This window comes from Takifugu flavidus, chromosome 14 (genome assembly GCF_003711565.1).
Source record: "Takifugu flavidus isolate HTHZ2018 chromosome 14, ASM371156v2, whole genome shotgun sequence".
Classification (NCBI taxonomy): Eukaryota; Metazoa; Chordata; class Actinopteri; order Tetraodontiformes; family Tetraodontidae; genus Takifugu; species Takifugu flavidus.
This window is the reverse complement of record NC_079533.1, coordinates 1,508,680-1,520,562: the sequence shown is the minus strand read 5'-3', so window position 1 is coordinate 1,520,562 and position 11,883 is coordinate 1,508,680. Positions and strand designations below refer to the sequence as shown.

Genomic DNA, 11,883 nt, shown 5'->3' with positions numbered 1-11,883 from the left:
ATGCCCCTTCTCTCCTGAGAAAAGCCATCCCAAAAAAGAGAAAAGCCCAAGTGTGAAGTGAGCACCCTGTTAAACCTTGGTACCGAAAGCCTGCAGTCATTCTCATCTTAGGTGGCTTCATTCCAGCCAGAAGCCCAAACCTGCCTCCCTCTTAAAGGGGCAGCAGGTCAGTCCAACCACAGAAACCTTCATGAAGATCTGAAGCTTTCAGCATCCACAATTGTTGCACCTCACTTCCATTGGAGTCCAAATCAGAAGTCAACAAGTTGATTCTACACCGATTCTACACAATGCAACCATTTTAAAAAGGTTTCCATCCATAAGTTTTCACACATTTTTAGATAAATCTGTTTGTTCATCGCCTCCTTCTGTTGTAATGGTCATTAAAGAAAATGACCTTATTGGAGTTTTTCTCCTCACAAATCTGACTTTCTATGAACGATGCAATAAATGCAGCTCACAATCTAAGACAATATGGAAGTATGTGTATATAATAGTAGTGGAAGTAGCTCATAAAATAATACATTTGCTCTTCTCATCGAATCTCTCTATGTTATTAAAGAAAAACCTGCTCTTAGTCAACAACATCTAAGACATCAACCAAAAATCCTAATTTTCTACAATCTAATATAAAACAGTAGTGAAGACTCTTTCTGCAGAGACACTGGTGGCAGGAATGCAGAAGTATCACCTGCTCAACTTGGAAGGTGGAGCAGAAACCACCAGCTGAGAAGGTCCTCAGCGAGAGGAAGTGGTGGAAAACCATGAAACTTGCTAAGCTCCACCTCAGCTCCAGAGACGGGCTGAGCTGGAGCTGTGGCACCAGGTATCGCCCAGAAGAGCCTCCAACAAACAAGCTCTTCTCTTGGGAGGAGAGGGCTTTGAATCTCAGCTCAGTGTGCTTGTCTCTAGTAGGTGGCAGCTGCACCTTTTCCTGAGCTCCTTGTTGAACTATGCGTCCAGACTATAGCCCCCCTTCCAGCATCCAGCAGTGTCTAAAACCTTTGATTTGGTTTCACCAGAGAGTGTAGGGATTGCAGGGTCGCTGCAGCATCGCCCACAAGCTGTCAGGAGTGGGTCGCTTTGTCCCAGCTCCTGACAAGAGTTGAGTGCTATTGAGAAATGTGGTTTCACAAACTTGGAAGGTATTTTGACCCACACACACTTTACATACGCTGTAGATCTTGTCCAACCGCCCTGAAAGAACCCAAAATAGGAACATACGGCAGATAAGCCGGTGCAGGACCAGAGGTTTGTTGCTTGTAAGCTGTGTTTTGCTCTGGTACATGTTGATTTTTATTTGTCTTCTCTCAAAATAATTGTTATTTTAGACTAAGAGGCTGCAGTTTATCAGAGACCAGCTGTGATTCTGTGGTCTCAGCTCTGAAGTCCAACCTCTCCCATCTGAGGGTTCTGAACCTGAGCATCAACACGTTGCAGGATTCAGGAGTGAAGCGGCTCTGTTCTGGACTGGAGAGTCCAAACTGTAAACTGGAGAGGCTCAGGTCAGTCTTCATGTTTCTACCTATATACCAGCTGCTAAGATGGTGAAGTGAGGCTGTTCTCAACACTGCTGTGATGCACCACATTAAAAAAATTCCTTGTAATATCGTGAATTCAGGTCTGACCCAACTAAGAACTAACGTAGGTTTAGTACTGACGCAGATAACATGCAGACCTGCACCGTATAACCTCATCCTGCATTTTTCAGATTGATTAACTGCAGTTTATCAGAGATCAGCTGTGGCTCTCTGGCCTCGGCGCTGAGGTCCAATCCCTCCCATCTCAGAGAACTGGACCTGAGTGGGAACCAGCTGAAGGATCCAGGAGTGAAGCTGCTGTCTGATCTCCTAGGGAATCCACACTATGGGCTGGAGACATTGATTCATGGCTGGTAGAAGCCAGTCAACTCCCGCTCATCTGCTGCATCACTCACTGACCACTGGTGAAGAGCATCTGTGGAAACATCTGCCGTCTACTCCCTCCATAGATGAAAAATTCAGTTTTTAAAAAGCGCTGGTGGACTTTCAGGAGATCAGTCGATGGTCGACAAAGCAGAAGCAGCTTCGCCTTGAAGTTAAATTAGTTCCTGGTATCACACAATGCTTCTTTATAAAGTTCTAAATGGCTCCTCGGCCACTCTTATAAGCATGAAAACAGTCTCTTAATTGTCTCTTCAAATGTCTGTATTTTACGTTACTATTTTATCCTCTTTCATATGTTATTAAGTCATATGTTCGTATATCCTCTTTCATATGTTATTCAGTCACATGTTCATATATCCTCTTTCATGTGTTATTAAGTCATATGTTCATATATCCTCTTTCATGTGTTATTAAGTCACATGTTCATATATCCTCTTTCATATGTTATTAAGTCATATGTTCATATATCCTCTTTCATATGTTATTCAGTCACATGTTCATATATCCTCTTTCATGTGTTATTAAGTCATATGTTCATATATCCTCTTTCATGTGTTATTAAGTCACATGTTCATATATCCTCTTTCATAAGTTATTAAGTCACATGTTCATATATCCTCTTTCATATGTTATTCAGTCATATGTTCATATATCCTCATTCATGTTATTAAGTCATAATATATCCATTCATATATCCTGATGTATCCTGATGTTCATCTGTTCAACAAAGGCACAACAGGATGTGTGTGTCTTACCTGTTTGGTCCACTCAGACATGACGTGCGTGCTCGGCGTCCTGAAGTGGAGGTTGAGGACGACCACACAGTTCAGCACCACCACCGTCACCACCACCATGATGAACATCAAATATCTTCAACACACAACACACTCAGGTGTTTTCCATTTTTTAAATCTCAGCCGGTTGTCACCTGGTTCTGCAGCCCTAATGTATATATAGTTTGGAGAAGCAGAATATATCTGATTCAGAGTTAAAGTGATGTGAAATAAATGGTGCGTTTACCTACTTCACAATAAGAGGAACGGACGTGGATGTTTCTGGAGCCTTTGAGAGATCAAGAGTAGGAAGACAGACTGAGCAAGCAGCACCAAGATGGACAGTGTCATCTTCTCACCACCTACACACACACACACACATTTTTATTATCCTTTTTAAAATATATTCAAAAATCTGTTGGGGAGCTAATTAATGTTTCTCGATTAATGGCGGCCCCTCAGCTCCGCCCACTACCGATGTTTGCTGCTTTATTAGCTGTGTTGTCCCGTGCTGACGTGATATTCAGCTATAATGTCTGATTCTTTGGGTGCTGTTGAAGGTTAACTCAGTTCATGTAGTTGTGATTCTGAAAAGGTCCCAGACTGTTAATCTGCCTGACGCTGGCTTCAGTACGTTCTGTGACTCTGCACTGACTGTCTGCGGGCAGGTAGTAGACCAGCGAGGCCAGGAAGGAGATGAGCACGCAGGGGATGATGATGTTGACCACGTAGAAGAGAGGTTTGCGTCTGATGACCAGGTAGAAGGTGATGTCCTGATGCTTGTTGCTCTCCATGGGAATGTGTTTGTAGGTGTTTCTCTTGGCGGGTCGGTGGATGATCTCCCACTCACCATTCTCTGTTGGTCAAAGCCAGAGTTCAGACACAAGTGATGAAGTTATGACTGTCAGTCTGGTTGGAGCTGCAGCCAGTCTGAAGGCTCAGGCTCTGGTGAAAACAACTTCTCTACATGTATCAACAGCATCCAGTACACTGAAAGTCCCCAACAAGCTCCAGGACTGTATGCAGTAAAAAATAAAAATAAATGGAAATGAATCTTTACTTGGTTACCTGTAAAGCTTGCAGGATCAATAATGATCCATTCAACCGTCCACTTGGTTTCATGAGTATTTCTTCCTTCAGGAGCAACCTGATCTCTTTGGCATTGTACGTTAGAGAGCTGCAAGGCAACATGGGAAATGCAGTTCAGAATTTAAAAAGCCTGTTTTCCTACTGGGAGAGTTTAGCTGCACCGTGCATTTTATTTTTGCACCTTTTTCTCCTCTCATATGTGTTTAGATTCTATAAAATCTTGACTCAGCTCAGTTTAAAACATCATGTCAGAGTTTATCTGCGTTTCAAACAACAAGGAAAAATCCTGCCCGTGCATACGTGAATTTGAGCGTGCAGTCCTGCCAGTGAAAGGGGAAATATTTGATGCTGATGGAGCAGGACGATCTGAAGATGGCGGGTGGTGACCAGTAGCAGAGACCTGTTGAATCCACCAGAACGTTGCAGTAGTAGGCCACGTTGAATTGGGCATCGTTGCTGAGGAGGTGGTTGTACACACACGGAAATGTATTAGACATAACGAATTCAAGTATAAATAACAGGACAAGTGATACTTGTTCATTGTTATGACTGTTTGATCATGTTAAAGGGGTTGACACCATATTTTGAAAGATAAAGGCGGTGTTTGATTAGAAACTCTTTCTGAACTCTGGTGCTCTGAAACATGACGTGCGTGCTCGGCGTCCTGAAGTGGAGGTTGAGGACGACCACACAGTTCAGCACCACCACCGTCACCACCACCATGATGAACATCAAATATCTTCAACACACAAACACACTCAGGTGTTTTCCATTTTTTAAATCTCAGCCGGTTGTCACCTGGTTCTGCAGCCCTAATGTATATATAGTTTGGAGAAGCAGAATATATCTGATTCAGAGTTAAAGTGATGTGAAATAAATGGTGCGTTTACCTACTTCACAATAAGAGGAACGGACGTGGATGTTTCTGGAGCCTTTGAGAGATCAAGAGTAGGAAGACAGACTGAGCAAGCAGCACCAAGATGGACAGTGTCATCTTCTCACCACCTACACACACACACAGACATTTTTATTATCCTTTTTAAAATATATTCAAAAATCTGTTGGGGAGCTAATTAATGTTTCTCGATTAATGGCGGCCCCTCAGCTCCGCCCACTACCGATGTTTGCTGCTTTATTAGCTGTGTTGTCCCGTGCTGACGTGATATTCAGCTATAATGTCTGATTCTTTGGGTGCTGTTGAAGGTTAACTCAGTTCATGTAGTTGTGATTCTGAAAAGGTCCCAGACTGTTAATCTGCCTGACGCTGGCTTCAGTACGTTCTGTGACTCTGCACTGACTGTCTGCGGGCAGGTAGTAGACCAGCGAGGCCAGGAAGGAGATGAGCACGCAGGGGATGATGATGTTGACCACGTAGAAGAGAGGTTTGCGTCTGATGACCAGGTAGAAGGTGATGTCCTGATGCTTGTTGCTCTCCATGGGAATGTGTTTGTAGGTGTTTCTCTTGGCGGGTCGGTGGATGATCTCCCACTCACCATTCTCTGTTGGTCAAAGCCAGAGTTCAGACACAAGTGATGAAGTTATGACTGTCAGTCTGGTTGGAGCTGCAGCCAGTCTGAAGGCTCAGGCTCTGGTGAAAACAACTTCTCTGCATGTATCAACAGCATCCAGTACACTGAAAGTCCCCAACAAGCTCCAGGACTGTATGCAGTAAAAAATAAAAATAAATGGAAATGAATCTTTACTTGGTTACCTGTAAAGCTTGCAGGATCAATAATGATCCATTCAACCGTCCACTTGGTTTCATTGAGTATTTCTTCCTTCAGGAGCAACCTGATCTCTTTGGCATTGTACGTTAGAGAGCTGCAAGGCAACATGGGAAATGCAGTTCAGAATTTAAAAAGCCTGTTTTCCTACTGGGAGAGTTTAGCTGCACCGTGCATTTTATTTTTGCACCTTTTTCTCCTCTCATATGTGTTTAGATTCTATAAAATCTTGACTCAGCTCAGTTTAAAACATCATGTCAGAGTTTGTCTGCGTTTCAAACAACAAGGAAAAATCCTGCCCGTGCATACGTGAATTTGAGCGTGCAGTCCTGCCAGTGAAAGGGGAAATATTTGATGCTGATGGAGCAGGACGATCTGAAGATGGCGGGTGGTGACCAGTAGCAGAGACCTGTTGAATCCACCAGAACGTTGCAGTAGTAGGCCACGTTGAATTGGGCATCGTTGCTGAGGAGGTGGTTGTACACACACGGAAATGTATTAGACATAACGAATTCAAGTATAAATAACAGGACAAGTGATACTTGTTCATTGTTATGACTATTTGATCATGTTAAAGGGGTTGACACCATATTTTGAAAGATAAAGGCGGTGTTTGATTAGAAACTCTTTCTGAACTCTGGTGCTCTGAAACATCTCCGCTTCAATTTTCAGCTGTTTTTATTCTCAATAACATCAAATCATCCATCCATCCAAATTGTTGTCCTGTTGGACCACCAAAGGACTTTGTGTCATGTGACTGAGGATCAAAACATTTTTACATGTACATTTTGGCATAAATTAAAAATACATTTGTGTAATTCTAATAGTTTAATATCATACAGCGTAAATATTTGCTTGAGGAAGTTTATGTAATAAAACTACATTTTGGGTATAAATAAAGTTCATGAGTCTTTATATTTTCTGTTAAGTTCAAATGTATTTGTTATTTGTCTCTTTATTTGCATATTTGAATGAAACTTGAACGCAAAATTGTCTGCTCCTTTGTTTACTTCCGGTTTCTGCCGCTAGTTTCCGGTCTCGTGAGCTCACTCTCGCTAGCTTGTCACTGACGGTGGTTGTCAGCGCAGCATCAGCGAGTCTCCAGCCCGGACGCGGCTCCTTCGTGCGTCCACAGAGGCTCCGTCTGTCTCCTACTGACTTGTATCTCGACATTTTGTCGTCGCTGCTGGTTGTCAAACGTTTGCTGGAACTTGTGGCGCTCGGTTGCCGGCGACGGCAACTATATCTGTTTTAAAGAAGCGGAGGAGACCGCGGAGGAGGTTCCGAGGATGAACCCTCAGTGCGCCCGCTGTGGGAAGATCGTCTACCCGACAGAGAAAGTGAGCTGCCTGGACACCGTGAGCTGGATGACCCGGAGAAGCGTCCTTTTAGTCCGTTTTTGCGAGGATGACAGAAACGGGAACCTTTGGGCAGGTCCTGTGAAGTTAGACACGACGGTGATTGAGAAGTGGAAGGAAAACGACCCTTAAACAGCTTTTTAGGACTTAAATGGCAGATATCACAGAAAAAGAGCTCATCAATAACTGTAAATGAGCCAGACTTGCTGGTCAAACCAGGCTTTTGGAGGAAATCTGGCCTCCTGTTAAGGTTTTTAAATGCATTTCTTTAAACTCTTAGAACACAGAGGAACTCTTTTTTGGGGGGCAGAAAAGGTACATTTTTACCTGGTAAAATTCAGTCAAAAGAGCACTAAAAGCATGAATAAACTGAATCATGTAGATTCTAATGACATAAGCTGGAGCTCCTCCAGTTACAGCCCATAATGAGACTGCAACTGTTTCTGTGAAAGTGAACTTTTATACAGTTTACATTCTGCAGATTTCTGTCAAATTTCAATGCAAACATTCACATTAATCGATATAATAGAAATCTGTTACACATCATGGATCAGTCAGTAATCTTGGACAACAGCAACGTTTAATCCTGGATCACTGCTCCATATATTTAAATGAACAAAGACGGCTGATGCTGATTTAAGACAGAATTCCTGCATTTTGCGCTTTAGTCCAAAGCCTCACATGCAGAAGCGTTGTCTCTCAGCACCATCTGCACAGAGGGGAAGTGCAGCACCTTTTGTCTGGAAATGCACAGAGAAAATGTTCATCTTGGCTTTAGATGCATTTACAGCACTGATCCTATCAGCAACAGTCTCACCTTTGCCTTGCAGCTCCCAGTTCAAACTGTTCCGTTTCCCAGTAATGTCCGTTAAAAATGCACGGTCAAGTGTCCAGTCAGTGTCCTTCCCCCAACCCCTCCTCCCTCCTCCCTCCTCCACCTCCCCTCCCTCTACTGACCTCCCTCCTCCCACCCTTCCACCTTCTACCACCCCCATCCCCCTGCTCTCACCATCCCCACATCCTCCCTGCTTCACGGCTGACCAGGTGAGGGGAGAACTGAGGAAGCTCCGGCCCCGAAAAGCAGCTGGACCGGATAGAGTCTGTCCCCGGCTCCTCAAGACCTGCGCTGCTGAACTCGGGGAGCCGCTACAACGGGTCTTCAACCTCAGCCTGGAGCTGGGGAAAGTGCCCACCTTATGGAAGACGTCCTGCATCATTCCAGTCCCCAAGAAGAACAGACCGAGTGAGCTGAACGACTTCCGGCCGGTGGCACTCACCTCACATCTGATGAAGACTCTGGAGCGGCTCTTCCTCAACCTCCTCAGGCCCCAGGTGCAGCACGCTGAGGACTCCTTACAGTTCGCCTACCGGGACAAGGTCGGTGTAGAGGACGCCATCATCTACCTGCTGCACCGAGTCCACTCGCATCTGGACAAGGGGAGTGGCACAGCGAGAATCCTCTTTTTGGATTTCTCGAGTGCCTTCAACACGATCCAGCCCCTTGTCCTACAGGACAAGCTTCTACAGATGCGAGTGGACCCCTGCCTGGTTGCTTGGATCTCCAGCTACCTCACCGACAGGCTGCAGTTCGTCAGGATGAAGGACATCACGTCTGACACTGTGGTCAGCAGCATCGGGGCTCCACAGGGGACTGTGCTGTCCCCCATCCTCTTCACTCTGTACACCTCGGACTTCTGTTACAACTCTGAAATTTGTCACATTCAGAAGTTCGCAGATGACACAGCCATCGTTGGATGTATCAGAGACGACCAAGAGGAGGAGTACCGGTGCCTGGTGAGGGACTTTGTTGCCTGGTGCCACAACAACAGCCTGCAGCTCAACACCTCCAAAACTAAAGAACTGGTCATTGACTTTGGGAGGGACCGACCGAGACCTAGACCAGTTCAGATAGGAACGGAGGAGGTGGAGGGCGTGCAGACCTACAAATATCTTGGGCTGTGGCTGGACAACAGGCTGGACTGGACAAGCAACACGAGGCAGCTGTACAAGAAGACCCAGAGCAGGATGTACTTCCTGAGGAGACTCAGATCCTTCAACATCTGCAGGAAACTCCTCTGGATGTTCTACCAGTCTGTGGTCGCCAGCATCCTGTCCTACGCTGTGGTGTGCTGGGGGGGGAGTGTGACAAAAGCGGAGCTCTCCAGGCTGGAGAAGCTGATCAGGCGGGCCAGCTCGGTGGTGGGGATGAAGCTGAAACCTCTGGCGACAGTGGCAGAGAGGAGAACTATTGACAAACTGCGGAGCATCATGGACAATGTCCGCCACCCTCTGCACACTGTCATCCACAGCCAGAGAAGCCTGATCAGCCAGAGGCTGCGCCTCCCCAAGTTCAGGACCAACAGACTGGGGAACTCATTCATCCCCCGAGCCATCAGGCTGTTCAACTCCTCACTGGGGGGGAGGAGGGCCAACAGAAGGACTGGAACAACACTGCAATAACATAATACTGGGACATCCATTCATTCAGCTCATTCATCCATCTATTCATTTATTTACATTTTTATAGTTTTATATTTTTTATTTATATTCTATTTTTAATTTATTCTATTTTATTTCTTATTTTATTCTATTTTTATTATCTTTAATAGGTTTAATGGTGTGTAATGGTGGTGGGTAATTTTGTACAGTGCTGTATGTTTTTTTGGAGATGCTAATTTCCCTGATGGACACCCCCTAAAGGGATCAATAAAGTACTCAATCAATCAATCAATCCAGCAGCGCGGCGTCTTCCCCTCTGGACTGCATGAACTCTTTTATTTCACTCAAAAAGGACAAAAAAGGAAGCAAAATCCGTCCCCTGCTGAGCCATCGGATTTCTGTGTGTAGGAGCAGGTCACCATATTCAGCTGGCAGCTCCTCCAACAGAACCTTGAATGTTCTGAGCTGTTTGGCTCTGGAGCGGATGCTGTTGATGATCTTCACCACAGGAGTCATCACGTGCTCAAAGCCCATCACTCTGGCACATGAGGCCTACAGACAGGAGCCCCGTCTGTAGTGGGCCGCTCATAGCGGGAGCCCCGTCTGTAGTGGGCCGCTCATAGCTGGAGCCCCGTCTGTAGTGGGCCACTCATAGCGGGAGCCCCGTCTGTAGTGGGCCGCTCGCAGCGGGAGCCCCGTCTGTAGTGGGCCGCTCATAGCGGGAGCCCCGTCTGTAGTGGGCCGCTCATAGCGGGAGCCCCGTCTGTAGTGGGCCGCTCATAGCCCCGTCTGTAGTGGGCCGCTCATAGCGGGAGCCCCGTCTGTAGTGGGCCGCTCATAGCGGGAGCCCCGTCTGTAGTGGGCCGCTCATAGCCCTGTCTGTAGTGGGCCGCTCATAGCCCCGTCTGTAGTGGGCCGCTCATAGCGGGAGCCCCGTCTGTAGTGGGCCGCTCATAGCGGGAGCCCCGTCTGTAGTGGGCCGCTCATAGCGGGAGCCCCGTCTGTAGTGGGCCGCTCATAGCGGGAGCGCCGTCTGTAGTGGGCCGCTCATAGCGGGAGCCCTGTCTGTAGTGGGCCGCTCATAGCGGGAGCCCCGTCTGTAGTGGGCCGCTCACAGCGGGAGCCCCGTCTGTAGTCGGCCGCTCACAGCGGGAGCCCCGTCTGTAGTGGGCCGCTCATAGCGGGAGCCCCGTCTGTAGTGGGCCGCTCACAGCGGGAGCCCCGTCTGTAGTGGGCCGCTCACAGCGGGAGCCCCGTCTGTAGTGGGCCGCTCACAGCTGGAGCCCCGTCTGTAGTGGGCCGCTCACAGCGGGAGCCCCGTCTGTAGTGGGCCGCTCACAGCTGGAGCCCCGTCTGTAGTGGGCCGCTCACAGCTGGAGCCCCGTCTGTAGTGGGCCACTCATAGCGGGAGCCCCGTCTGTAGTGGGCTGCTCATAGCCCCGTCTGTAGTGGGCCGCTCATAGCGGGAGCCCCGTCTGTAGTGGGCCGCTCATAGCGGGAGCCCCGTCTGTAGTGGGCCGCTCATAGCGGGAGCCCCGTCTGTAGTGGGCCGCTCATAGCCCCGTCTGTAGTGGGCCGCTCATAGCGGGAGCCCCGTCTGTAGTGGGCCGCTCATAGCGGGAGCCCCGTCTGTAGTGGGCCGCTCATAGCCCTGTCTGTAGTGGGCCGCTCATAGCCCCGTCTGTAGTGGGCCGCTCATAGCGGGAGCCCCGTCTGTAGTGGGCCGCTCATAGCGGGAGCCCCGTCTGTAGTGGGCCGCTCATAGCGGGAGCCCCGTCTGTAGTGGGCCGCTCATAGCGGGAGCGCCGTCTGTAGTGGGCCGCTCATAGCGGGAGCCCTGTCTGTAGTGGGCCGCTCATAGCGGGAGCCCCGTCTGTAGTGGGCCGCTCACAGCGGGAGCCCCGTCTGTAGTCGGCCGCTCACAGCGGGAGCCCCGTCTGTAGTGGGCCGCTCACAGCGGGAGCCCCGTCTGTAGTGGGCCGCTCACAGCGGGAGCCCCGTCTGTAGTGGGCCGCTCACAGCGGGAGCCCCGTCTGTAGTCGGCCGCTCACAGCGGGAGCCCCGTCTGTAGTGGGCCGCTCATAGCGGGAGCCCCGTCTGTAGTGGGCCGCTCATAGCGGGAGCCCCGTCTGTAGTGGGCCGCTCACAGCGGGAGCCCCGTCTGTAGTGGGCCGCTCATAGCGGGAGCCCCGTCTGTAGTGGGCCGCTCACAGCGGGAGCCCCGTCTGTAGTCGGCTGCTCACAGCGGTAGCCCCGTCTGTAGTGGGCCGCTCACAGCGGGAGCCCCGTCTGTAGTCGGTCAACTCCCCTCGTTATATATGTCAACTCCCCTCGTAGTTGTCTTTAGGGGCAGTAGTGTGAGAAGTTCTTCTCTTGTGGAGAAAGAAACTCTCGTGGTGAAAATGATGTGTCTTCTTTCTTTTTTCTGCCATCTTTTTATGGGTCAGTCATCTCCTCGTTCTGGCTGCGCCCGCTCGGCTGTTTGGTCGTAGCGATCTGCGTAGACGCTACGTTTTGGTCATGCGCATCATACTGACCTTTGAACTATACTAGGTCATAGTTCATTTATATTAAG

The 11,883-nt window shown here is 48.5% G+C and overlaps 1 protein-coding gene across 1 annotated transcript in view; it reads left to right on the top strand.

Annotated features, from left to right (window-relative positions):
• Nucleotides 1-11,883, top strand: part of LOC130537297 (uncharacterized) — a 253,319-nt gene that overhangs the window by 168,867 nt on the left and 72,569 nt on the right.